Below are 27,376 nucleotides of genomic sequence, written 5' to 3'. Positions count from 1 at the left end.
AAAGGTCCCATGTGGTATTTCATATTTGTCAAAATGGTTCGGACACCCAAACGAAAGTTCTGAAAATAGTTACTTTTTAAAATTACAGATACCATAAACAACCTCCAAGATTAAAATGAATTAAAGTTAAAGAGTATACAGATAAAAATGAACATTTTAAAAATAAATAGACCAAAATAAATCAAAGGCGAAATTATAGGGAACAAACTAATATTTTAACCAAGATTATAATAATAATAATAATTTTTCTAGTTAAAATGTTCTAATATTGTAAAAAAAAAAACAAAACTTTAGCAAAACAAAAAACCTTTAAAATTCTCGATTTGTTCTTTGAAACTTCATATTTATTATCATAATTTTGTCAGAGGAAACTCTAAAACTTAAAAGAAAAGCAATGTTGGGGTGTTGGTGATCTAAAAATAGAAATATAAAAACAAGTGATTAAACAAAGTTGTTTTTAAGTATCAAATATGTTTTTGGTAGCAGATTTTGAAATTGAATATCAATTAAAAAAATGATTCAAAGTATTTAGTAATATATTTGTAAAACATTTACTAACTAAATATTTAGTTAAATCTAAAAATAATATTAATTGATTTATTAATCTATATCTTACAAATTTTGTATAATTATTTTACAATATTAAATATTTTATAATATATTATATTTTACATTTGTTAGTTTTTATATTTGTCTATCTTTTTTTTATGTAAATTTGTACTTTATCCTGCATTTGGAACCTCTAATTTTCAAGAATTTGTAAATCACAATGATTTTTAAATCATTTCTCTTTGGTTAGCAAAGAAAAAGAAGGAATTTAAGATCATAGAATTTGAAATCACCTTTCGTTAAAAAAAAATTCCTTACAAATACGTTGGATTTGAAAGGATTTGCAATTAAAAGTATCAAATTCCAAATTTATCCTATAAAATAGGTAAAAACTAGATTTTTCATTTTTTTTAAAAAAAATTAATCACTCCACTTATTTTTTTAGACAAATTGCATACTATTTTCTCTTTTGCCTCCCTACGTACATTTTTATAGATTACTTTTCAGTCAAAATATAAATTAATTTTATGTTTTGCTTATGTTTTATTTCAATTTTTATCACTAATTTGGGTAAAAAAAATCAGTTCCAAATAAATTTGCAAATAGATTGGTAGTTTCATACATTTAAAATCTCTCGTTACTTTTTTAAAAACTATTTTTTGCTCTTTTTTAGCATGTTTATTAGTGAAAGTATTATTTTGAAAAAAAAAAGGAGAATGAAAATAAAAAGGAAAATAAATGAAAAAAGATGAGAAAAAGTTGGATTGTGGTTTAAGTTTGTTTAGTTATAGCAAACGTGTTGATTATTTTGGTTTAGATTTAAAATAATTCACAAAATATATATTTCAAGAAAGAAATTTATTAGTTTTTTTGTTTTTTAATTTCATTGGCAAGTTTTAAATTATTAAATTAATTGCATTAAATGATTTTATTTTTATATGTAGTTGAAATTACTACTTCATATTATAACATTATACTATTATTATTTATTTATACAATATCATGCAAAATGGTAAGGGCATACAAGTAAAATGTTATACTTTCTTTTCATTTCTCGTAAACATCCAAACAATAAATTTTAATTTCAATGATTTCAAATTAATTTGGTTCCAAACACAATTAAGAATTCGAAATCATTTTTCCATCTTTTGAAATCCTGGAATTTGAAATCATTTCTGTCAAATTCCAAATGCCAAACGCAGTATTAAAGTTTCAAATTCAGAATTTGAAAACACTACAAACATAAAAATTTTGTTTTCAAAATTTCCACTATTTAGATCACAAAATCAGAAAACGGTATTAAAAAACAAGTATGTGAAACATGTATTCACTTTTTTTTTTTGAATAATGAAATATCTACTCATTGAATCTCATAACAATAAACATAATTTAGATCGCATATTATGCCCTTACTTATTGTTTAGATTATCCATTCAAATTAAATTAAAAAAATTTTGGATTATCACTATCCACTCAAATTAAATAAAATAAGTTTGGATTATCACAAATCATATTTCAAGGTTTGAAATTTTAATTTGAAAAAATATAATTTTTTATTAATTTTTCAAACTAAGACAAAAGGGTTCAAGATGATTTAAATTTTATCTTTCAAAACTTCTCTCGATTGGTAAGGATTAGAAAAAATAATTTTTAAAAACTAACTTTATTTTCCTAATGTTTTAAAGTTAATCGAAGTGAAAACCGAAAATCGAAGATCAAAATACTGTTCTTCTCATTACTAGCTAGTTAGGATTGTCAGAAAAATTATTTTTCATATAAAATGGGATAGTTTGAAAAAATATTTCCTACACTGAGGAAGGATCTATTCTTGACAATGTGTACTTGCACTCGACCCTCTAGCTATTGTAACAACAAAAATGAAGAAGAACACGATCTAGAAAATATGTTGTTGTGTCATGGAACTCACTACCTTGAAAGTAAAATTTGGTACGAGCGCGGTGCTAAATCGTTAGTCGCCAGTTGCTTCCCAAGGTTAACACAACACCCGAATTCAAGCGTACACTCGTCGGAAAACGGATTGGAATCAACTCAGAAGAAAACTTTTAGAAAGCAGAGAGAAGAAACCAAAAGAAGAGTAGGAGAAGATTTTGTGTGTATCCTCCAAATGAAATCAACATGGGTATCTATAGGATTTCAAAATAAAAACGTTTTCTCAACATTAAATAAAAACATTTTTACACAATTAATAAAAACGGTTTTACAATTAAATAAAAATGTTTTGAAATCAAAGAAAAACGATTCGTTGGAAAACGCTTCAAAAAATAAAAATCGTTTTTAAAATAAATACACACGGTAATTATTTATTAATACCAAAAATAAAAAAATAATTTATAGCAAAACTTATTTTTCATTTTTCGTGTAAGTGCGAGTTACCCGAACCCACCCAACCGGATGGATGGCGGCGGCACACGTGTGATGAGATGTCTTGGGCTCACCCAATACATCATTTCTAACTCTACTAAAAAACTTTCCATTATAAATCCTCTTTCAACATCAAAATCTTTCCATGTGAGTCTTTTTAATTTTTGTAAAACACCTTTCTCTTTTGACATTCCCAACAATCCCCCCACGAATGACAAAAAGAGAAAAAAAAATTATGAGCAAAAGAAGGATAAACTTAAGCATTAATATTTTACGATTTGAATTAATGTATAGAAGTGAAGCAACAACCTAAGTAATGAAAGTGAGTTACCTCTTGAACTTTAAGTAATTATAGTTTGAGACCCCCACAACATATTTTAATTCTTAATTTCAATTTTACAATATACAACAGGTGTTTTTAAAGGTCATGCACATAGAACCTTGGATCACGTGAAAGTTTAGAAGGCGGCCCTACCTTCACGATCACATCATTGTTTCATCAAGTATATCAAAGACAAACCACTAAAAAACTGAGCTATGAAAACTTTATAAATAATCCATTAAGTCTATGAATAGACGACCCAAAGTAAGGACTATGGATTTGAAGGGATTGAATCCCCAATGGAAGCGCGTGAACTCGTTGCTCGAATTTACCGTTTGAATTAAATTACACAGAGAAGAAAAAAACAAAGAAAAAATGGTGTTACCTTTGAAGAACCTGTTCTTCACGATAAACCAATTAACACACCACAAGATCTCCTCACTATCCTTTGGACGAGAATCTCTTTTAAAATAGAGAATTTTCTTTTTAAGTGAATTTGAGAGGGAGATAATTCTTCCAACAGATATAATTCCAAAATTGTTCTACAAATTTACGATGAGGTGGGAGGAAGTTACCCACCTCATCACTCCCCCACTCTCCTACAAATATGCACGAGAGTGGATTGATTAATTAATTAAACAATTAATGATTAATTTAATTGAATAATTAATTATTTAAAAAACTAATAATGAATTATAACATATATTTAAATTAAATTAAAATATTTATCCATAACCTATAGTTTTAAGGTGTATCTCATGAATATTAACTTTATTCTATAGTTTTAATATGAATTCAACTCATATTAAATTTTATTTGAATATTATTCAAATAATTCTCTCATAACAATATAATATTAATTTCAAATCCTTATTCAAAATTAATTATATAATGTATCAACATATACATTATATAAATGATGTATATGATACACACATTCCTCGTTTTACCCGTTGTGAGCTAGCAAGGAGACCTAATGGACCTACAAATTAGAAATTCCAGTGATACGAGATTAATTAATTAAATTAATCAACATTCATTAACTGTGGGTCACTCCACTAAAGACCCATAACTGCACTCTTCACAATATAGAATATTTTGTGTATATAAATATTGACCATTAACAGTAAATCAGTCATTCACGAGTGTTTTTAACTTCAGCTGGGTCAAATTATCGTTTTACACCTGAGATACCTCTTTCTCCTTAAGTATCACTGATTCTCTAATGAATAACTTGTTTATGGTCTAACTATTAAACAGAAGTCGCTCTTGGGCTAGTGAGAGAGTGGGGTTCCTTGTTCAAGTCTTGGAGTCAGCACTTAAGGGAACACTCATCTACTTACCTTGAAGTCGGGAATGAGTGAATTCCATCTTGTGAATTAAGTTATGTTCACAGCTCTCCACTCGGACTCGTCCTCAAAATGATAAGCATATTGAGTATCGGCGTCTCGAACCACTCTCACCCATACAAATCAAATGACAGTTCCCAATAGGCAGGAGTTCATAACTCACTCAGGATTTAGATCAAGTTACATGGTCATCCTGTGAAATATTAATATAATTAGTTAACGGTGTTACAACTAAAAATTAATCATTTCGTGGTATGATCTTATACAAACTCATTATATAAGATACCCTCACTCGCATGTCTCCACATGAACGACTCAGATCGAGTCATTTGTAACTTTTACAAAGTGGGTCGTATCCATAGTGTCACCAAGATGAGGTACCAAACCTTATCCATATATTATAGACCATTTAGGTTATTATTGGAACATGATCCAATCATATATCCACTATATACCATGTATATCAATTATATACCATGTACATCAATTATATACTGTTCCAGTTACATTAAATAACCTCGGATGTTAGTTTATTGGATTTAGGTCAATGCAATGCTAAAATTCATTATACCTCTCAGATACCTCAATAAATGATGAAGAGCATTACAATGTTCTTTACCAAGATTATGTGTATATCAACTCAAACTACTTACAACATATGCAATATCAGATCTAATGTAGTTCATGAAAAACATAATATATTACCTATGATCTTTGCGTATTCAGATTGAGATACAATTTCATCCTTATTTTTCTTAAGTCTTATGCTTGCATCATAGGGTACTATAATAAGTGGTTTATCAAAGCAATCAAATTTCTTCAACATTTTCTCAATATAGTAGTGTGATTGAAATAAGGAGAAACCATTGTCATTTTTCCTTACTATGACACCAAGTATTATATAAGCCTCTCCTAAATCTTTCATTTCAAAATGTGAAGACAGCAATAACTTGGTATCATTAATGACATTTAAGTTTGTACAAAAATAAGCATGTCATCAACATATAAGCGTATAATCAAACAATCAACTACAAACATCTTTGAGTAAACACATGATTACAACAATTTATTTTATAGCTATTGTTTACTAAAGTACTATTAAATTTTTCTTACCACTATTTAGGAGCTTGTTTAGATCATAGAGTGATTTTTTAAGCTTGCATACTTTATTCTCTTTACCAACCACTACAAAACCTTCAAGTTGTGTCATATAGATCTCCTATCCTAAATCTCCATTAAGAAATGTTGTTTTTACATCCATCTAATGAATTAATAGGCCACGAGTAGCAGCAAGAGCAATTAGAGATCTAATAGTGGCTATTTTGGTTACAGGAGAACATGTATCAAAATAATCAATACCAAATTTTCGTGTGTAACCACACCACTAATCTAGCTTTGTATTTTTCTATGGAACCATCTAGTCTAACTTTCTTTTTAAAGATTCATTTGCTCCTAATAGGTTTATTCCCTATAGGTAGATCTACCAAGTCTCAATTTGATTCATAACTAAGGTTTAAAATGTCGATGTTGATGGAAATATCAAGGTCCCAATTTTACAGACATATCGATAGATATGTCGATGTCGATGGATATTTTGAGAAAAATTATAGAAATTGTGGATATTGATGTAAATATTTTAAATTAATTAATAAGACTTTAATTGTAGCTTAATTAACTCATAACTTATCACTTTTGACCATCATATCTAAATATATATAAGTAATATATTTATGGAAATATCGTTGCGATGAAAATATCAAAACAAAGTCATGTATACGTGCATAGAAATTATTTGAATTGGTAAATTAAAGTTATTATTGCTTAATTATGTTTTATTGATACATTGACATTTAGTTCCATGGTCATATAATTAAAATAGAAAAATTAAAACAAAAAGTATAGAAACTCTAAATTATATAATATTATAAATCTAATTAATTTTGATGTGTGAGATAAATCTAATTAATTTTACTAATCAACATGTAATTAAAAATAATTATGAAAAAAAGAACTATAAAAAAAAAACCTAGAAGAGGAGAGCAACATGAGATTGAGATTGTATTTGTTTGTCCCACATCGAGAGAATCCAATGAGGGAGAAGCAATAATTTTCTATAAAAGGACTCCTCCTCAACTAACTTTTTCAGCCTACAGCAGTATTACCTCATTATTGGGCTTCGTCTGCAAGTTGGGCCCGTATGAAGTAAAATATTTTGGGCTTCTGGTTTCGATATTCTCGATATATCGTTGATTTTTCGACATTTGGAATAATTAACGAAATATCGTCGACATGGGAGTAAAAACAAAATTGTCGGACACTTCGATATGCCGACATATCAACATGTCGAACTACATTTTAGACCATGTTTATAACTATGGAGTCTAGTTCACTTTTAATTGCTTCTTTTCATAAGTTAGAATCTATAGAATTTATAACTTCTTGGTAGGTTTTAGGATCTTTTATCTATTAGATACATGCAAGCAAAACAATCATCTATCTTATCATAGTTTTCAATAAAAGAAAAAATAGTTAAGAAATTAGATCCAAAACTTTTGCTAGTTCTCTACCTTTTACTTCTCTTAGGTTCAAGACTTATAATATTAGTCCTAGGTTCTACCATAGAATCAAAGGTAGAGGGAACAGACACATGTCTTAAAATTCTACTAGATTCACCAATAGACTTAATCATAGGGAAAGTATTTTAAAAAAATATAGCCTCTATATTCACAAATTGAATTATCACTTAAGCTCATGAATCCAAAACTATTTTGAGCATAACCAATAAACACACAATCAAAGGTTTTAGATCTTACTATAGGTTTTTTGAATTATGGATACCTACCTTTGCTAGGCATTACCACACTCTCAAGTAGCTCAGGTTAGATGAGTATCTTTTCCAGAACTCGTATGATATCTTATCCAACTTTTTGTGAGGAACCCTGTTTAGAATGAAACAAACAAAAAACGCAGCTTCCCCTCACGTAGTGTCAGATAAACCAGAACTCAAAAGTCAAAAGCCTAGCATTCATCATTTCTTTTAAAGTTTTATTCTATTGAGGTGAATAAGGAGCAATAACTTCATGTATAATACCATGCGACTCACAAAACTCCTTAAGAGAATTGTCACTATATTCACCACCCCTATCAGATGTTAACCTTTTTATCTTTCTACCCAGTTGGTTTTCTATTTTAACTTTGAATTTAAAAAACATGTTGCTTGCTTCATCTTTAGATTTTAGTAGATAAATTTTTGTATGTCCAGAGAAATCATTAACAAATGAAATATAGTAATTTTTACCGTCTCTACTAGTGGTGTTTTTTTAAATCAGCTAAATCATAATTACATATTGAATTCAAATTGATATTTGAAATCTTACTCATATTGTACCCGTTGGATCATTATGACAACCTTAGAGGGGGTGAATATGGTTTACTAAAATTTTATTAACTTTTTAATACGGTGGGTCCAAATTAAACAAATAAGTAAACTATTTATGAACAAATAATTTTAAGACAAATTAATCAATAAATTATAAATAAATTTCAAGCACCCTAATTAATTTTAATATAAAGATTGACCATAAACACGAAGAAAATATTATAGCTATTAAATTCATGCTAATTATGATAAAGAAAATTAATTGGAAAAAAAAAAGAGATTGTTAAAGAAATTTAACACCATAAATTTATAGTCGGCAACATTGGTTTACTTCACTCCTTAAGTTCCTCTTGAGTGGTCGACTAAGAAATCTGACTCTTTCGACACAACGCTTCTTTTTCCAGGAGCAAGAAGAAATGTGATCATTTCTTTGGTTCAGGATCAAACTGTTACAACGCTATTTTTACAGGTTCAAGAGCAACTGTAACAATAGATTTGTAATCAGTGGCGGATTCAAAAATTTTGTTTAGGGGGGCTTTAGACTACTTTAACAAGTAAGTAATTCCAAGAATTCACAAATGAAATGAACTATAATTTAATACATCACAATTGTTCTCTACGAGTTTTCATATTATGAAATCACCGCATAATAACTTCAGTATCTGTCTTATCAAATAAATCTTTCTCAATATATGTTATAAGACTATCATTCATACATTGGTTTCCCATTCGGTTACGCAATCAAGTCTTCACAATACTCATAGCAGAAAATGTTATCTTTACAGTAGTTGTTGCAACAGGCAAGATTAATGCCAATATGAGCAACAGATAAACTAATGGGTACATTTTATCTTTAGCTGTCATCACAATTTTTAATGCAAGATCACTAATACCTGTTAGCTTAACAAACATAGTATCTGAACGCATATCAATAGAATAATTTTGAAGCTAATCCTGAAGAGCTTCAAGTTCAATAGTTGAAAAATCTCTAGAATAAAACTGGGCGAGACGAATAAGTTATTGTCTTTCAAAATTAGCAAATGAGTTGCTCGGATTTAGCCATGCTACTCAAAGAATCAATTCAGTACTTGTTTTAGTAAAATGATAATTCAACTCTTGAAGTTGCATATCAATGATTGTGTAAAAAACTTCAACACTATAATGATGTATATTTGTGATTGTCTGAGATTTTCGTCTTTTCCCTCCCTGGAATGGAAAACATATCATTCATCTCAAGCATTTGAATATCATGCTTATCACATAAATTAGAAACTTGATCTAGTATTGAATCTCAACCTGATTCTCTCATTATTTGTAATCTTTATTTATAAATCCTGACCTAATTCATTGAATTCACGATATTTAGATCTTTTCTCTATAGTGACTGAGACAATTCATTTGTGATTCCCAATATAACTTTCATAAGATGCATATGAAAAGTGATCAAATGTTTGAATCGAATTTATTAGAACCTTTGCTTTATATTTTTGTTCAGAAGTTGACCCATTATCTACAATTGTCTCGAGTACATCACCAATGGATGAAAACATTACAATAAAGCTCACTTGAGTATTCTAATATGATCCTTATCGTGTATTTCCTGGTCGTTTTATCATTATTTCTCTATTTAGTCCTCATCCACTTGATAGCTCATCATTATGCAAAGCTTCGAGAGCTAACCACTATGTTTTTCCTCTTAAAATATCTCAACGTTTTTCTGATGTCCGAATGAAATTTACCACATTTGCAACTAACAAAAAAAGACCACTAGTTTCTACATGATTTTTTGCAATAGGTACCAAAACTAGTTGAAGTTGATAAGAAAAACAATGAATTAAAAATGCATATTCATTTTCTCTCAAAATTAATGTTTTCAACCCATTGAATTCACTGTGCATATTGCTTGCTCCATCATATCCTTGCCCAAGGAAACTAGCAATGCTTAGACCATGTTCAGGAAAGAATCCATCAATAGCTTCCTTAAGCGACAGAGAATTTGTAGAAGTAACATGTACAGTACTTGCAAACCTTTCAACCACGTATTTTGTCCATATATCTCAACAGAATTCCCATTTGCTCTTTTGAAGATATATCCTTTGACTTGTCGATCAAAATTGAAAAGAACTTATCGATCAAAATTGAAAAGAACTTATCACCAATATCTCTTATGATTAAATCAATAATTTCTACCGCGATATAATTCACAATATCTTTTTGGACATCTGGTGCAATTGGTTTCAAATTTTTAGGAGAATTCTCAAAGTAACACCTTTAATGTCCTTGTTGTGGTGCATAACCATCGTAGGAGTTCAAGAAAATCGAGTTCAATAATCAATTCTTGCTTGGTCAGATATCTTACTAGTAAATATTTTGATGTGTTGTTTTTGCTTCAAAAGAGCTTCACATTTACTCCAACCTTGGTTCTGCACACTGTTTGGTCTCCAACATGAGTTTGTAATTTCTCTTTTTTCTTCCAATTTGAAAATCCTTCACCAACAAAATGGTCACCCCTGATTGTTCTCCAACTTCTGGTTTGAGTAAATAGCAACATAAACAAAAGGCAACATCTTTTGAAATAATATATTCCAACCAATTAGGATATTCAGTAAAATGGAAAAGTATGTTTCTTAGGCTGATAAGGTCTTTTTTGTAAATATGTTATGTGAACTTGGTCTCGAATATTACAATTGTAGTCATGAATTCTAGTTCTTAGACCAAGATCTGTTGATAATTCTTCTAAATTTACTTTCGTAAAATACCTATCAGAACTAGTATTACTTTTCTTTAATGGAGATGATGATCCCATCGATTTTCTTTTATCGTATCTCTCCGTTTAGACTTGAAAATAAATCTACGGGAACATTAATAAAGAGCTAAAACATAAATAATAATGATAATAAATATATGTATAAAATTAGTTGAGACATGATAATATTATATTTTAGCTCAACTAACCATAATATTTAAAATAACTTCAAAATCATATCATATATGATAAAATTTAAGAAAATGTTATTGTAAAAAAAAATTAAAAAATTGTAACTTAGACAATTAATCTCCAAATTAACGATTTCTTTAGATTGAAAACTTCAAAATTCAAATTAAAAAATTATAAAAAATAAAACAACTAAATCTCAAAATTGATGATTTAAAGAGAAAAAAAGATATCGATATATGATACAATAATTTGTAGAAAAAACATTACATATGTAGACACCGTATTTAGTCCGACTCAAATTTTATTATTATTATTTATTTATTTATTTATTATTTTATTAAGTTTTATTGTTTTGGTTAAAAATAACATCATTTTACTTTATTATTAGTTTTAAGATAAAGTTTAAATTAACTTAAATTAAAAAAAATGTTAGATTTATTTAAAGGTTTTGATTTTATTAATAAGAAATTAAAAAATTTTTGTTTAAATAAAATCTCATTTTATTAAAAGGATTTTGTTTTTTTTTTAAAAAGAGAATTTGATTTTACTTGAAATAAGAATTTTATTTAGATGTTTAAGAAACAGTTTTTCGTTTGGTTTGATTTTTTCTTCGTAAAAAAACATCGTAGGTGTCATTTTCCTTTTCTTCCTTCTCCTTTTTCTCCCTTCTCTTCTAACTCATCCATCTTACCATTATGTTGCGTGGTATTTAAGGGAGGGTAGCAAACACATCATGGACAGAACCCACAGAGAGAAGAGGGACAAAAAAAATCTCATTCAATTCGTTCTTTCTCACCACCATCATCTTCTCATTCTTCCTTCACCATCTCATCCTTTATTTTTATCTTTTTTTTACCACCATGATATTCTCTTCTTCTTCACCCACACCGGCGACCCCATGACATCAGTAGGCAGGCCCGACGACGATACTCCGACAGCACATGTCCCCCAGCAACCCACAGCACAGTAGTCTAGCGCAAAGCTCTATAATCCCGACAGACATCAATAATCCAATGAATCAGGCTACTCACCTGCAATAGCACGAAATTTCGTCAATCTCTACGACCGACACATAGATCTCCAACGACCCGACTCTCACCAGTAGAGTAGCTCGAGCACTCCTTCATTACTTCAGACCCTCGGGCACACTAAGGAATTCCTCTCTGCAGTACGTGATTAAAAAAATGCTTTTGGAAATGATTTTTGTTTTAAATAAGGAAATTTTATTTTAGAAAGTGTCGCAACGTCATCGCGACGCAGAGCGACTGACGTCATCTCCTGAAGGGTCTCTTTTGAGATAAGGGTTTGGAGTCGCCATCAATCATCTATGAGGTGTGATTGGTCACCTATTTAAAAAAACTTAATCTGCGAAAACAGATTTTGGTTCGGGAGTCGACTGAGCGTAAGGAAGGTGTTAGCACCCTACAACATTCGTTTGAAAATGGTGCCACATTTTATCATAAATCATCCTATTATATTATTTGGTCCAAAAGAAAATATTTTTGTGCTTTTCACGTTATATTAATTCACACTTTGTTATAAAATATGAATTAATAGGTATGAGTGGCACTAAGGCCATTAGAAAAATTTTATCACCTCGAGAATATTGGAATGTTCCAATTTCCGTCATTGTATTTTTCGAAATAATTATTTTTAAAAAATAATTTTTATTTTAGGGCACATTAAGATTTGAATTTGTGACATGAATATTGATACTCTAACCACTTACCAATGTACCAACAACTTAAATTTTTTTTAAACAACAAACTTTTTATTTTAAAACTTTGTTAAAAAAAACTCTAAACGAAATATTTTATTTAAAATAATTATTTATTAAAAACAATGATAAAAAAAATAACAATAAAATAATTTTATTTTTAGGCATGGACTCAAACTTGGGTCATGTATGTTAATAACCAAGTGTATTGCCAATATACCAACACCTTAGATTACAAGTTGTGTTCCTTTTTAAATACAAAGTTTGTATTTTTGAATTTCATTTAACAAAAAAAAAAAGAAAAAACAACTATAAACAAAAATTTTAAAAAAAAACTATAAACAAAAATTTAAATTAAAAAAAAAACTCTTTGTTTTGTTTTAGATTTGAAATTCGTATAAAACTGTTTTATTTATAAAAAAAGCAAAAAAATCTTTTTTAAAATAAGATGTTATCCATTTTTCAAAACTTATTTTACTAATCTTTTATTTTAAAACAAACTTTTTGTTTATTTTGAATTAGAAAAAGGTTTAAAACTTTAAACAAATCTATCATTTTAAAACTCATATTGATTTACTAATAAAGAATTTTTTTTGTTTTAAAAAACTCATTTGTCAAAATCTTTTATATTTTCAAAAACTTACTTATTTAAAAAACAACTAAATGCTAAAATTAAACTCTTTTATTTACTTGAAATAAAAACTTTTAGTATTTTACTTTAAACACATTTTATTCTAAAAAAAATTTCCAAAATTTATTTTAAAACATTAATTTGAAAGACTCCTTTTCTTTTTTAAAATTTTAATTTGCAATAGAACAATCTTTTATTTTAATTACAAAACTTGAAAACCCAAAAACATAAATAGTAAAAAAAGTTCAAAATCTACAAATTTTTAATCTAAAAAAGCTACCAAAACATCAATAACAACACATAAATCGATTTCTTAAGATAAACTAATTTTCAAAAGAAAACAGCCCATAAATCATCTTCAAAATTCAATTTTTTTTAAAAAATACAGCTCATAAACAATTCAAAATCAGCAACAAACCAACTTAAAACAACCTCCAAAGATCTACTAAATTTCAAAAGAAAACCGCCCCTAAATCAACTTCAAAATCTACAAAAGGGAAATTTTAAAAAATATAGCCCATAAACCCTTAAAAGATGGCAATAAAACAACCTGAAGCTCCCGAAAACCTTTAACTTTGCAATGAAAAATAGTGATAAATAATCTCAAATAATAGGAAAAAAGGTTCCAAAAGTGATGTAGACACCGTATTTGGTCCGACCTTTTTTTTAATTTAATTTATATTATTGTATTTTACTTTATTAAGTTTTACTTTAATTAAAAAAATAACATAGGTTTACTTTATTATTAGTTTTAATATAATGTTTAAATTAACTAATTAAAAAGGTTAGATTTATTTAAATGTTTTGATTTTATTAATAAGAATATAAAAATAGTTGTATTTAGATTTTGTTTTATTATTAAATAGAAAAATGGATAAATAAAATTTGTTATGTTTTTAAATAAAAATACTGATTTTGTTTCCTTCTAACGTGGCATCTCCTCCTCCCCTTCCTTCCTCCCTTTTCTCTGGCTTTCTTATTTTAGCATATATCACCGTTGTTTTTTTAGTAATTAAGGGGGAGGAAACACAAGAACCAAACATAGTGGAGAGAGTTAGAAACTCATCACCTCAGCGCCGTATCTGCTTCTCTCCATCTCTCTTATCCCACCATCACCACTTTTCTCTTGCATACCCACGACCTCCGACGACACAAGGGAACGACGCGAACGACAGCAGCAACAACCTTCTTCTTCACAACTTCTTTCAAGGCTTTGGAAATCATACTTTTAATTTGAAACAGATTCTTTTGTTTCTATCAAAAGATTTTTTTTTGTTTTTTTTAGAAAAAAATGTTTTTTTAAGAAAAAGTTTTTTTTAAAAAAAGAAAATGTTTTTAGTAAGAAAAAAAATTAATTTTAATTAAGTTTTTGAAAATAAAATAAGGATTTTGATATTTTAAAATTTGTTTTAAAATAAAAGGTTTTCTTTTTCTCATAAAGAATAGTTTTTTAAATGAAATAAATATAAACTTAATTTTATTTTAATAAAATATTTTACTTTAAAATTTTGGTTAAAATACGTTGAAAAAATAGGAGTTTTATAAAATAAATCTTGTTTAAAAAAATTTGGATTCTTTTAAATTTGGATTCAAAGTTTAAATTTGGATTCTTTTTATTTAAAATGATTTTTTTTATAAGGTTTATTTTTTTTTGTGTTACCTATGGTTTGGTGGTTATGGTTTTGAAAAGAATCTTAACAAAAAATCACTTTTTTTAGCAAATAAGTTTTGTTAAAGTAAAATTGACTTTGTTTTTAAATAAAAGTTTTTTTTTCTTTTAAATAATCTTGTTAATTTCGAAATAAATAAAAAAGATATTTAAATTAAAACTTTTGTTTGTGTAAAAGAATATAATGTTTATATCTTAAGATATTGGCATAGTGGTAAGATATTTGTTTTTTAATGTATATGATCCAAGTTCGAGTCTTTGAATGCTTCATTTTATCGTTGTTTTTACTAAATAATTATTTTAAATAAAAGATTTCATTTAGAGTTTTTTTTTAAACAAAATTCAAAAATACAAAATATGTATTTTAAAAAAGAGCCTAACTTATATCTTATAGTGGTGGCACATTGGTGTGATGTTTTAATGTCAACATTCATGCCGCAAGTTCAAGTCTTAATGTTTCATAAAATTAAAATTATTTTTTTATTATTTTTATTTTTTTGCTATATAATTATTTCAAAAACTCCAATGACGGGAATTGGAACCTTCCAATATTCTCGAGGTGTCAAAATTTTTCTAATGCCCTTTGTGCCACTCATATCTATTAATTCATATCTTATAATAAAATGTGAATTAAAATGTGGTACCGTTTTCGAACGGGTGTTGTAGGGTGCTAACACCTTCCCTACGCTCAGTTGACTCCCAAACCGCAGACCTTGTCTTTATTTTTAGGTGACCAGTCACACCTCGTAGATGATACACTCAGTCGACTCCCGAACCGCAGACCTTGTCTTTATTTTTAGGTGACCAGTCACACCTCGTAGATGATTGGTGGCAACTCCAAACCCTTATCTCGAAAGAGACCCTTCAGAGGATGACGTCGGCCTCTCCGCGTCGCGATGACTTTGCGACAAGTGACATATATCACAATTAATTAAAAACGTACAAACATCACTCAACTCACCTTACTTACTCATGCGGATTTAATCACTAAGGTGGAGGGAGATTGGGAGTGAAAAGGAGGAAGGGGTGGTGGTGGTTGATTTCTAGAGAGAGAATGATACGAAGTGAGAGAAACCAAAAGCAAAAAAAACCCTTCACACTTTTGCTTTTTCTCTCTATTTTGTTCCCTCTATTTTTTTCTTCTGTGTCCTTAACTATTTAGAGAGTCCTCTCTTAAATACACATAGAATGCAACAGTAGCTGTCGCAACGTCATCACGACGCGGAACGGCCGACATCATCCCCTGAAGGGTCTCGTTCAAGATTAGGGTTTGGAGTCGCCACCAATCATCTACGAGGTGTGATTGGTCACCTATTTTAAAAACTTGGTCTACGAAAAACAGATTTTGGTTCGAGAGTCGGTTGAGCGTAGGGAAGGTGTTAGCACCCTACGACACCCGTTCGAAAACGGTACCATATTTTGTAAAAAATTATCCTATTATACTTTGCTCCAAAAAGAAAAATACTTTTGTGTTTGATTTTAAATGTCCCAAATTTATTGGTTCATATTTTACGATAAAATATGCACCAACAAGCATGAGTGGCGCAAAGACCATTAGAAAAACAAATTATCACCTCGAGAATATTGGAAAGATCCAATTTCTGTCATTGGGATTTTCGAAATAATTATTTAGTAGAAAAGAAAAATTAATAAATAAAAAAAATAATTTTAATGTAAGGGTCATCAAGACTTGAACTTGTGATGTGAAAGTCCATATATAAATTTCTTACCAATGTGCCAACATCCTAAGATATCATTTAATATTTTATATAAATGTTTTAAAATTTGAAATTTTATAAAAACGAAAGTTTTTTTTTTATATTAAAAAAACATTTTATCTAAAATAGTTGTTTGGTAAAATAATGATATTAAAAAACATTAATTTAAGCAAGCAAAGACTCGAACCAAAGACATGTAAATTACTCCTAAGTAACCTACCACTATGCCAACACCGTATGATACAACTTAGTATTAATTCTTATCATACAAATCTTTATTTTAAAAAAATGTTTAAAAATAATAATAATAATAATAATACTAAAATGAAAAATAAAATAATAATAATAATAATAATAATAATAATACTAAAATGAATAATAATAATAATAATAATAATAATAATAATAATACTAAAATGAAAAATAATAATAATAATAATAATAATAATAATAATAAATTTATTTTATTTTAGATTTGAAATTCCTCTAACAAACTTCCTTAAACAAAAAAAAAAAACATTTAAAACAAACTTTGTTTTTAAAATTTAAATAATCAAATCATATTTAAAACAAATTTATTTTAAAAATAATCAAATCATATTTCTTATTTCAAAAATAATCAAATCATATTTCTTACTTGTTTTTAAAATTTAAATAATCAAATCATATTTAAAACAAATTTATTTTAAAAATAATCAAATCATATTTCTTATTTCAAAAATAATCAAATCATATTTCTTACTTGTTTTTAAAATTTAAATAATCAAATCATATTTAAAACAAATTTATTTTAAAAATAATCAAATCATATTTCTTATTTTAAAAATTATCAAATCATATGTAGACAAATTTATTTTAAAATATATATATATATATATATATATATATATATCAAATTTAAAACAAGCTTATTTAAAACAAATATAAAAAAAATCAAATCATTTCTAAAACAACATTTTTCTATACCACGTACTGCAGTGAGGAAATTCTGGGTGTGCCCGCGGGTCTGAAACCGTGAAGGAGCACTCGAGGTCAGATTCAGGTGGTCGGTGATCCGTGCGTCTAGTGTTGAACTTTGCGCCAGACTACTGTGGTGCAGGTTGTCTGAACTTGTGATCACCGGGGACTTGTGTAGTCTGTGTATCGTCGGGGTTGCCGGGCTGGGTGAAGAGGAAGAGAAGGTGATGGTAGAGAGAAAAAAGGAAGTGAATTCTTCTCTGTATGGGTTCTGTCTGTCTTTCCTCCCCACTGCAGCCCTCCTTAAATACACCTAAAACTAACGATAAAAAAGAAAAAGAGGGAAGAGAAGAGAGAAAAAGAGGGAGGAGAAGAAGGGGAGGGGATACACATATGAAGGAAAAAATGAAAGGGGAGAAAAACTGTATTTTTTTTAATCTTAAAATCAATTTAAAAAAACCAATTATTTTGAAATAAAATCTAATTTTAAAACTTAATTTGATTTAATTAAAACTTTACATTAAATTTTATAATAAAGTAAATTATGTTATTTTAAACTAAATCAATAAACATAAAAAAAATAATAATAATAATAAATAAATCAGTAATAAATTTTTTTTTTTAAAAAAAAAAAACGAAAGCGAGCCGGACCAAATACGGTGTCTACAGCTTGCCCCCCTTTGTGTATTCTTGCAGAAAAAGGGTAGACAAAGGCAAAAGACTGAGTATTGGGAAGGCGAAAAAGAAGAAGAAGAGAGAGAGAAAAAAAAAGAACCTGGCTTGACACAGGCTTCGACCACGATCTATCGGGTTCGATTTAACCAACAGAAAACTAAAAGGCAACGGACCTGGCTTGACACAGGCTTCGACCACGATCTATCGGGTTCGATTTAACCAACAGAAAACTAAAAGGCAACAGACCTGGCTTGACACAGGCTTCGACCACGATCTATCGGGTTCGATTTAACCAACAGAAAACTAAAAAGCAACGGACCTGGCTTGACACAGGCTTCGACCACGATCTATCGGGTTCGATTTAACCAACAGAAAACTAAAAAGTGACGGACCTTGCTTGACACAGGCTTCGACCACGATCTTTGATCGGGTTCAATTTAACCAACAGAAAACTAAAAGGCAACGGACCTGACTTGACACAGGCTTCGACCACGATCTATCGGGTTCGATTTAACCAACAGAAAACTAAAAGGCAACGGACCTGGCTTGACACAGGTTTTGACCACGATCTATCGGGTTCGATTTAACCAACAGAAAACTAAAAAGAAACGGACCTGGCTTGACACAGGCTTCGACCACGATCTTTGATCGGGTTCGATTTAACCAACAGAAAACTAAAAAGTGACGGACCTGGCTTGACACAGGCTTCGACCACGATATATCGGGTTCGATTTAACCAACAAAAAACTAAAAGGAAACGGACCTGGCTTGACACAGGCTTCGACCACGATCTTTGATCGGGTTCGATTTAACCAACAGAAAACTAAAAGGCAACGGACCTGGCTTGACACAGGCTTCGACCACGATCTATCGGGTTCGATTTAACCAACGGAAAGCTAAAAGGCAACGGACCTGGCTTGACACAGGCTTCGACCACGATATATCGGGTTCGATTTAACCAACAAAAAACTAAAAAGCAACGGACCTGGCTTGACACAGGCTTCGACCACGATCTTTGATCGGGTTCCAACATAAAACTAAACAAGCTTGCTTGAGCAAAAATGAGTCGTCATAAAATTCTCTGCCATAGGGCTTTTTGGAGACTTCTCCAAGGCAAATGCATGAAATGACGCATGAAACGGTGAATGAAATGTGCGTTTGATGCATGATGATAACAGGAAAATTTGTCTTGGATGCAAAAATAGAGTGAAATCACTTGCTTTTATAAAAAACTTAGGATTGTTCAGATAGCTCGATCACCGCATTTCGCCTTCCTTCAAAAATCCTTTTAACTGGATCGAGAGTAACCAGAACAAATGGGACGACGACTTTGCCCTGATAACTTTGTAATGTCGTACTTGCCCCAATGTTCCAGAGAACAAAATGTCCCTCGGGCTTCCTGTGCCCTTATGTTTGATTTCGAGTAACGTATAGCCTTGGAGACGTGAAAAAGCTACCGTCCTTCGTATATAGAAAGAGACGAATGGAGACCAGACTTTATAAATGACAAGAGACACACGTCTCAAAGATGTGGTTTAAATTTATAGGCTATAATAGAGAATGGATACACAAAACTGCCTTTCAAGCATAATACTGAGATCAAAGTGAATTTTTTTGAAATACATCATAAACTATGCATAATATTTTCGAACATGATCTGAGTTGACTGGATTTAAAAATTCAGTGCCATCCATGTTGGCCAGAACTAGTGCTCCTCCGGAGAAAGCCTTTTTCACCACAAATGGTCCTTCATAATTCGGGGTCCATTTGCCTCGATGATCTTTCTGTAATGGGAGAATTCTTTTTAGAACTAAATCTCCCTCTCTAAACCTTCTTGGGTGCACCTTCTTGTCATAGGCTTTCATCATTCTTCTTTGATAAAGTTGTCCTCTGCATAATGCCGTCAACCTCTTTTCTTCTACAAAGTTTAGCTGCTCATAACGTCTTTGGACCAACTCAGCCTCTTGTAACTTAGCTTCCATGATAACTCTCAATGATGGAATTTCTACTTCAATAGGGAGAACAGCTTCCATACCATAAACTAAAGAAAATGGCGTTGCCCCAGTTGAAGTACGGACTGAGGTGCGGTAACCATGTAAGGCAAATGGAAGCATTTCATGCCAGTCTCTGTAAGTTACAGTCATCTTTTCAACTATTCTTTTTATGTTTTTGTTGGCGGCTTCTACTGCACCATTCATCTTAGGTCGATAAGGGGTTGAGTTGAGATGTTTGATCTTAAACTGCTCACAGAGCTCACTCATCAATTTGTTGTTCAAATTCCTTGCATTATCGGAAATTATGGTTTCAGGAAGACCATAACGACAAATAATTTCCTTCTTGATGAATTTGACTACAACTCCTTTTGTCACATCTCGGTAAGAAGCTGCTTCTACCCATTTAGTAAAATAATCTATGGCTACCAAAATGAATCGGTGCCCATTTGATGCTTTAGGTTCGATAGGTCCTATCACATCCATGCCCCACATAGAGAAAGGCCAAGGAGCTGTCAAAGTATGCAAATGAGAAGCAGGAGCATGAGTCTTGTCCGAGTAAATTTGACATTTGTGACATTTTCTTGCATATTTAATACAATCTGTCTCTATAGTCAGCCAGTAATAGCCAGCTCTTAAAATTTGTCTAGCCATCATGTGTCCATTTGCATGAGTGCCACACACTCCTTCATGAACTTCTTCCATAATCCTATTGGCATCTCTTCCTTCGACGCACCTTAGGAGAACCATGTCATGGTTTCTCTTGTACAGTATCTCTCCGTTTAAGAAAAACTTCATTGCCAACTTGCGAAGGGTGCGCTTATCATTTTCTGAAGCATTTGGTGGATACTATTTACTCTTTATTTATTGCTTGATGTCATGAAACCAGGGGTTACCGTCGGCTTCTTCCTCAATGCTCATACAAGAAGCTGGGACATCTCTCCTCCCAACTTTAATCGGACGGACATCCTCATTGAGTTCTAAATTGAACATTACCGCTAATGTTGCCAATGCATCTGCTACTTGATTATTTTCTCTTGGCAAATAATCAAATGAGATTTCATCAAATTCTTGTGACAATTCTGTTATGAGTTGTTTGTAAGGCAACAACTTAACGTCTCTTGTTTCCCATTCTCCTCTTAGTTGATGAATTACTAGCATAGAATCCCCAAAAACTTTAAGTTTCTTAACCTTCATATCAACAGCAGCTTGGACGCCCATCGAGCATGCTTCATACTCGGCCATATTATGTGTGCAGTCAAAACATAATCTAGCGGTAAGAGGGTATAGTTCCCCTTTTGGTGATATCAAAATAGCCCCAATCCCATGACCTAACTCGTTAGAGGCACCATCAAACATCATGGTCCAAGTTTGCGGGTCTAAACTTTCCTCACTTGCAGTTATGGTGGAGATATACTCATCTGGAAAATCGAACTTTACCGGTATGTAGTCATTTATAGGTTGTTGAGCTAGGTAGTCGGCCAAAGCACTCCCCTTAATAGCCTTTTGAGTCACATAAACAATATCATATTCGGACAAGAGGACCTGTCACCTTGCAATTCGACCCGAGAGAGACGGCTTTTCAAAAATGTACCTTATGGGGTCCATCTTTGAAATGAGCCATGTGGTATAATACAACATGTATTGTCTTAGACGTCGAGCAACCCAAGCTAGAGCACAACAAGTTTTTTCTACTTGAGAGTATCTAGTCTCGCAATCGGTGAACTTCTTACTTAAATAATATATAGCCTGTTCTTTCCTGCCTGAATCATCATGCTGCCCTAGTACACATCCCATTGAGTTTTCAGTCACTGTGAGATACAAAATAAGGGGTCGTCCTGGAGTTGGTGGCACAAGAATTGGAGGGTCTTGCAAATACTGCTTAATCTTATCGAATGCTGCTTGACAATCTTCACTCCATACCCCATCGTTGTTCTTACGGAGCAATTTAAAGATGGGTTCGCAAGTTGCTGTTAAGTGAGATATGAACCTTGCGATGTAGTTGAGTCGTCCTAGAAATCCTCTGACTTCTTTCTGCGTCTGTGGAGGTGGCATCTCTAAGATTGCTTTGACTTTATCCGGGTCAACTTTAATGCCTTCTTGGCTTACTACAAAACCAAAGAGTTTTCCAGTGGTTGCCCTAAATATGCATTTGTTGGGATTGAGTTTCAATTTGAACTTCCTCAATCGATCAAACAGCTTCCTTAAAATAGTTGTGTGCTCCTCGCCCTGTTTTGACTTGGCAATCATATCATCCACGTAAACTTCAATTTCTTTGTGCATCAAGTCATCAAAGAGAGTAACCATGGCACGCTGGTAGGTTGCCCCAACATTTTTTAGCCCAAATGGCATAACTTTGTAGCAGAAAGTTCCCCATAGCGTAATGAATGTGGTTTTTTCACGAGCCTCAGGTGCCATCTTGATCTGATTGTAGCCTGAGAACCCATCCATAAAGGAGAATGTTGAGAACCCAGCAGTATTATCAACCAGCACATCGATATGAGGAAGCGGGAAGTTGTCTTTTGGACTTGCACGATTCAAGTCTCTATAATCAACACACATTCTTACTTGTCCATTTTTCTTTGGTACAGGGACAATGTTTGCCACCCACTCAGGGTAATTAGATACCGTAAGGAACCCTGCATCGATTTGCTTCCTTACTTCATCCTTTATCTTGATCAACATATCTGGCCTCATTTTCCGTAACTTCTGTCTCACCGGCTTGAACTCTGGGTTGATCGGCAATTTGTGCACTACGATGTCTGTATCTAAACCAGGCATATCCTGATAGGACCAAGCAAAAACATCAGCATACTCATGAAGTAACTCTATCAACTTTTTGCGACTCTCTGAAGACATATGAGTGCCTATTTTAATCTCTTTGGCTTCGGCTTGTGATCCCAAGTTAAGTGTCTCAGTTAATTCTTCATGGGGTCCCAACATTTTTTCTTCTTCTTCTAGCATTCTCAATAACTCAGCAGAGGGCTCGTCATCTATTTCCTCATCAGATTCAATATTGTATATAGGTGTATCGAGCTCGTATTTCGAATCATTATCGCATTCAATCTCAGTATTACTGTTTAAGACATAATAAAGGAGAAAAGAAAAGAAACAGAAATAAATGAATAAATTGGCCCAGAAAATAGTAGAGGAAGGAAACAAAGTGAATGAACTCAAACTTTATTGATATGAAAGAATTATAAACAAATAATGGGTCCGGATGGAATGTACATGAAATAGAAAATTAATTTAATTAATTAAGAAAATGAGGGGAAGGAAAAAAAATGGACAATTACTTTGATTTATTATTTACAAAAGACGGTAGCTCTATCACGCTCCAATTGCTCAGCTCGAAACCGTCTGGACATAGGTAGACAAAAGGTCCGACTTGCTCTCTTTCTTCTGTCACTGCAGCCACTACAGAGCTCTCATCGTACTCTTGATGGATTGTGCTGGCACTTCTGAAAGAGTGGGTGAGAGGTGGAACAATCCTCCTAGGGCAATCATGCTCCTCATTCTCAAATCTTGAGAGGCGTTTTGCTTTTTCCAGACTCCGCACTCTAATGATGTCGCCTCTACTTGGTTTATACCCCAACCCGAACTTCTTTGTATTCTTAGCCATCCTCAGCAGTTTGTCTAAACTCCCATTGTCTCCTTTAAAGGTGGTCTCTAAAAGTCGTGGCTTAGGTCTTCCAAACTTCCCATGTAAAGTTGTTGCATTTGCAATCTCGAATGATTGGAATGAAGACTCAAAAGTTTCTTCTGCTGCTTCAACGTATGGCATCGAAGCAAGCCTTGAGACTAGAATGTCTTCTTGTCCCGATATGATCACTAACTTTTGGTCAACCGCAAACTTAATTTTCTGATGTAAAGTGGATGGAACTGCTCCTGCCGAATGTATCCACGGTCGCCCCAGCAAGAAACTATAAGCTGATGTGATGTCCATAACCTGAAATGTTATGTCAAAGATGCAAGGACCTATTTGGATCAGGATCTCAATATCCCCAACAACAGCGTTGCGAGCTCCATCGAAAGCTCTTACTATCACAGTACTAGGTCTCATATGGGACATATCAACGGGTAACTTCTCTAGCGTGGATCTTGGCATTATGTTTAAAGAAGATCCATTGTCCACAAGGACTTTTGCTATTAGGAAGTTTTTACACTTAACTGAGATATGGAGAGCTTTGGTATGTCCTGTACCCTATGGTGGTATCTCCTCATCTGTAAAATTGATAGAGCTAGATGCCATTATATTCCCCACAACGTTACTCAAATTATCCACTGTGATGTCTTGTGAAACGAAAGCCTGTTTCAAGGCCTCTAACAGTGCATTCCGATGCGCTTCAGAGGATAACAATAAAGATAATATAGAGATCTTTGCGGGTGTCCAACCTAATTGTTCAACAACTTTGTATTCACTTTGCTTCACTAGCTTCAGAAACTCTTGAGTCTCTTCCTCGGACACGGGTTGTTTAGAACTTACATCCTTTACAACAATTGCCCCCACCAGTTCATCATAGACATCCTCGTGGAGTTTGGCCTTCCCTTTCTTATCCTCTTCCACTTTCTCCTTCTTCTTCTCACTTGCTTTCTCTTTATTCTTTTCACTAGTAGTTTCATTCACGCGCTTTAGCAGGCTATCCGGTGTATAACATCTCCCAGTTCGTGTCAAACCTCCCACTCCAGTGATATTGTCAACTGGGAGTGAAGGAGATGATACATCTTGCCCTACAGTTACCTTGCACTCATATTTCCAAGGCACTGCTTTGGAACTTTTATACTCGAAAGGAGCTGGGACCGTGATAGTGATTGGTTTCCGACTGCAGCTAGGTGCATCTGGCTTTTCACGGTAAAAGATGGTGATGGGTTTTGGTTTAAGAGAATCACTTGAGTCCTCAGCAACCAAGATATCTTCCACAACATTTGTCCGTTTCTTCTGGTGAGAATTTGCAACAGTAAGGATTTTTTAGTCTAACAACTCTTGAACTTTCATCCGAAAACTGTTGCATTGCTCTAGGGAGTGACCTTTTTCCCCAGCGTGGAACGGGCACGTCAGACTTTCATCATACCCTTTATACTTTGGGCATAGGTATTCCACTGATATATATCCACTGCCCAAGAGAATTTCGAATAGTTCCGCCATAGGGGTTGTAATATCGGCAACCTTACTCTTCGACTCGATCCCTTGGCATTCGATTGCATTTATTTGGACATTCTGATGATTCGGCAGTGGATTCTTACTTACATCAGGCCCATTTTCTTTTTTAAAGTTCAACCAACCTGCCTTGATCAAAGCTTGAACCCTGTATTTCAATGTAGTGCAGTTCTCTGTTGAATGCCCTATGGCTCCTGCGTGATAGTCACAACGAGCATTTGCATCATACCATCTTGGGTATGGAGGCTGGATCGGATCTACAGGTACATGTGCCAGCTGATTATTTTGAAATAACTGAGGCAGAAATTCAGTATAAGTCATGGGGATTGGGTCAAACTGGGTCTGTTTACGTGCCCCTCTATTATTCTACTGCCCTTGAGTATAGAATGTATTATGCTGCTGACCCCTACGGTATACAAGCATGAGTGGCGCAAAGACCATTAGAAAAACAAATTATCACCTCGAGAATATTGGAAAGATCCAATTTCTGTCATTGGGATTTTCGAAATAATTATTTAGTAGAAAAGAAAAATTAATAAATAAAAAAAATAATTTTAGTGTAGGGGTCATCAAGACTTGAATTTGTGATGTGAAAGTCCATATATAAATTTCTTACCAATGTGCCAACATCCTAAGATATCACTTAATATTTTCTATAAATGTTTTAAGATTTGAAATCTTATAAAAACGAAAGTTTATTTTTATATTAAAAAAAACATTTTATCTAAAATAGTTGTTTGGTAAAATAATGATATAAATAAACATTAATTTAAGCAAGCAAAGACTTGAACCAAAGACATGTGAATTACTCCTAAGTAACCTACCACTATGCCAACACCATATGGTACAACTTAGTATTAATTCTTATCATACAAATCTTTATTTAAAAAAAAATGTTTAAAAAAATAAAATAATAATAATACTAAAATGAAAAAAAAAATAATAATAATAAAATAAATTTATTTTATTTTAGATTTGAAATTCCTCTAACAAACTTCCTTAAAACAAAAAAAAAACATTTAAAACAAACTTGTTTTTAAAATTTAAATAATCAAATCATATTTAAAACAAATTTATTTTAAAAATAATCAAATGATATTTGTTATTTCAAAAATAATCAAATCATATTTCTTATTTCAAAAATAATCAAATCATATTTCTTACTTGTTTTTAAAATATAAATAATCAAATCATATTTAAAATAAATTTATTTTAAAAATAATCAAATCATATTTCTTATTTTAAAAATTATCAAATCATATTTAGACAAATTTATTTTAATATATATATATATATATCAAATTTAAAACAAGCTTATTTAAAACAAATATAAAAAAAATCAAATCATTTCTAAAACAACATTTTTCTATACCACGTACTGCAGTGAGGAAATTCTGGGTGTGCCCGCGGGTCTGAAACCGTGAAGGAGCACTCGAGGTCAGATTCAGGTGGTCGGTGATCCGTGCGTCTAGTGTTGAACTTTGCGCCAGACTACTGTGGTGCAGGTTGTCTGAACTTGTGATCACCGGGGACTTGTGTAGTCTGTGTATCGTCGGGGTTGCCGGGCTGGGTGAAGAGGAAGAGAAGGTGATGGTAGAGAGAAAAAAGGAAGTGAATTCTTCTCTGTATGGGTTCTGTCTGTCTTTCCTCCCCACTGCAGCCCTCCTTAAATACACCTAAAACTAACGATAAAAAAGAAAAAGAGGGAAGAGAAGAGAGAAAAAGAGGGAGGAGAAGAAGGGGAGGGGATACACATATGAAGGAAAAAATGAAAGGGGAGAAAAACTGTATTTTTTTTAATCTTAAAATCAATTTAAAAAAACCAATTATTTTGAAATAAAATCTAATTTTAAAACTTAATTTGATTTAATTAAAACTTTACATTAAATTTTATAATAAAGTAAATTATGTTATTTTAAACTAAATCAATAAACATAAAAA

At 31.6% G+C, this 27,376-nt stretch overlaps 1 pseudogene; it reads right to left on the bottom strand.

Annotated features, from left to right (window-relative positions):
- Positions 1–19,917: 19,917 nt before the first annotated feature.
- Positions 19,918–25,756, bottom strand: LOC148209136 (uncharacterized; annotated as a pseudogene).
- Positions 25,757–27,376: the final 1,620 nt, after the last annotated feature.

Source organism: Momordica charantia, assembly GCF_013281855.1.
Source record: "Momordica charantia cultivar OHB3-1 chromosome 9 unlocalized genomic scaffold, Mcharantia_2.0 BLBB01000009.1, whole genome shotgun sequence".
NCBI classification, from domain to species: Eukaryota; Viridiplantae; Streptophyta; class Magnoliopsida; order Cucurbitales; family Cucurbitaceae; genus Momordica; species Momordica charantia.
The sequence above is the reverse complement of the archived record's forward strand: the minus strand, read 5'-3'. Positions and strand labels throughout refer to the sequence as shown.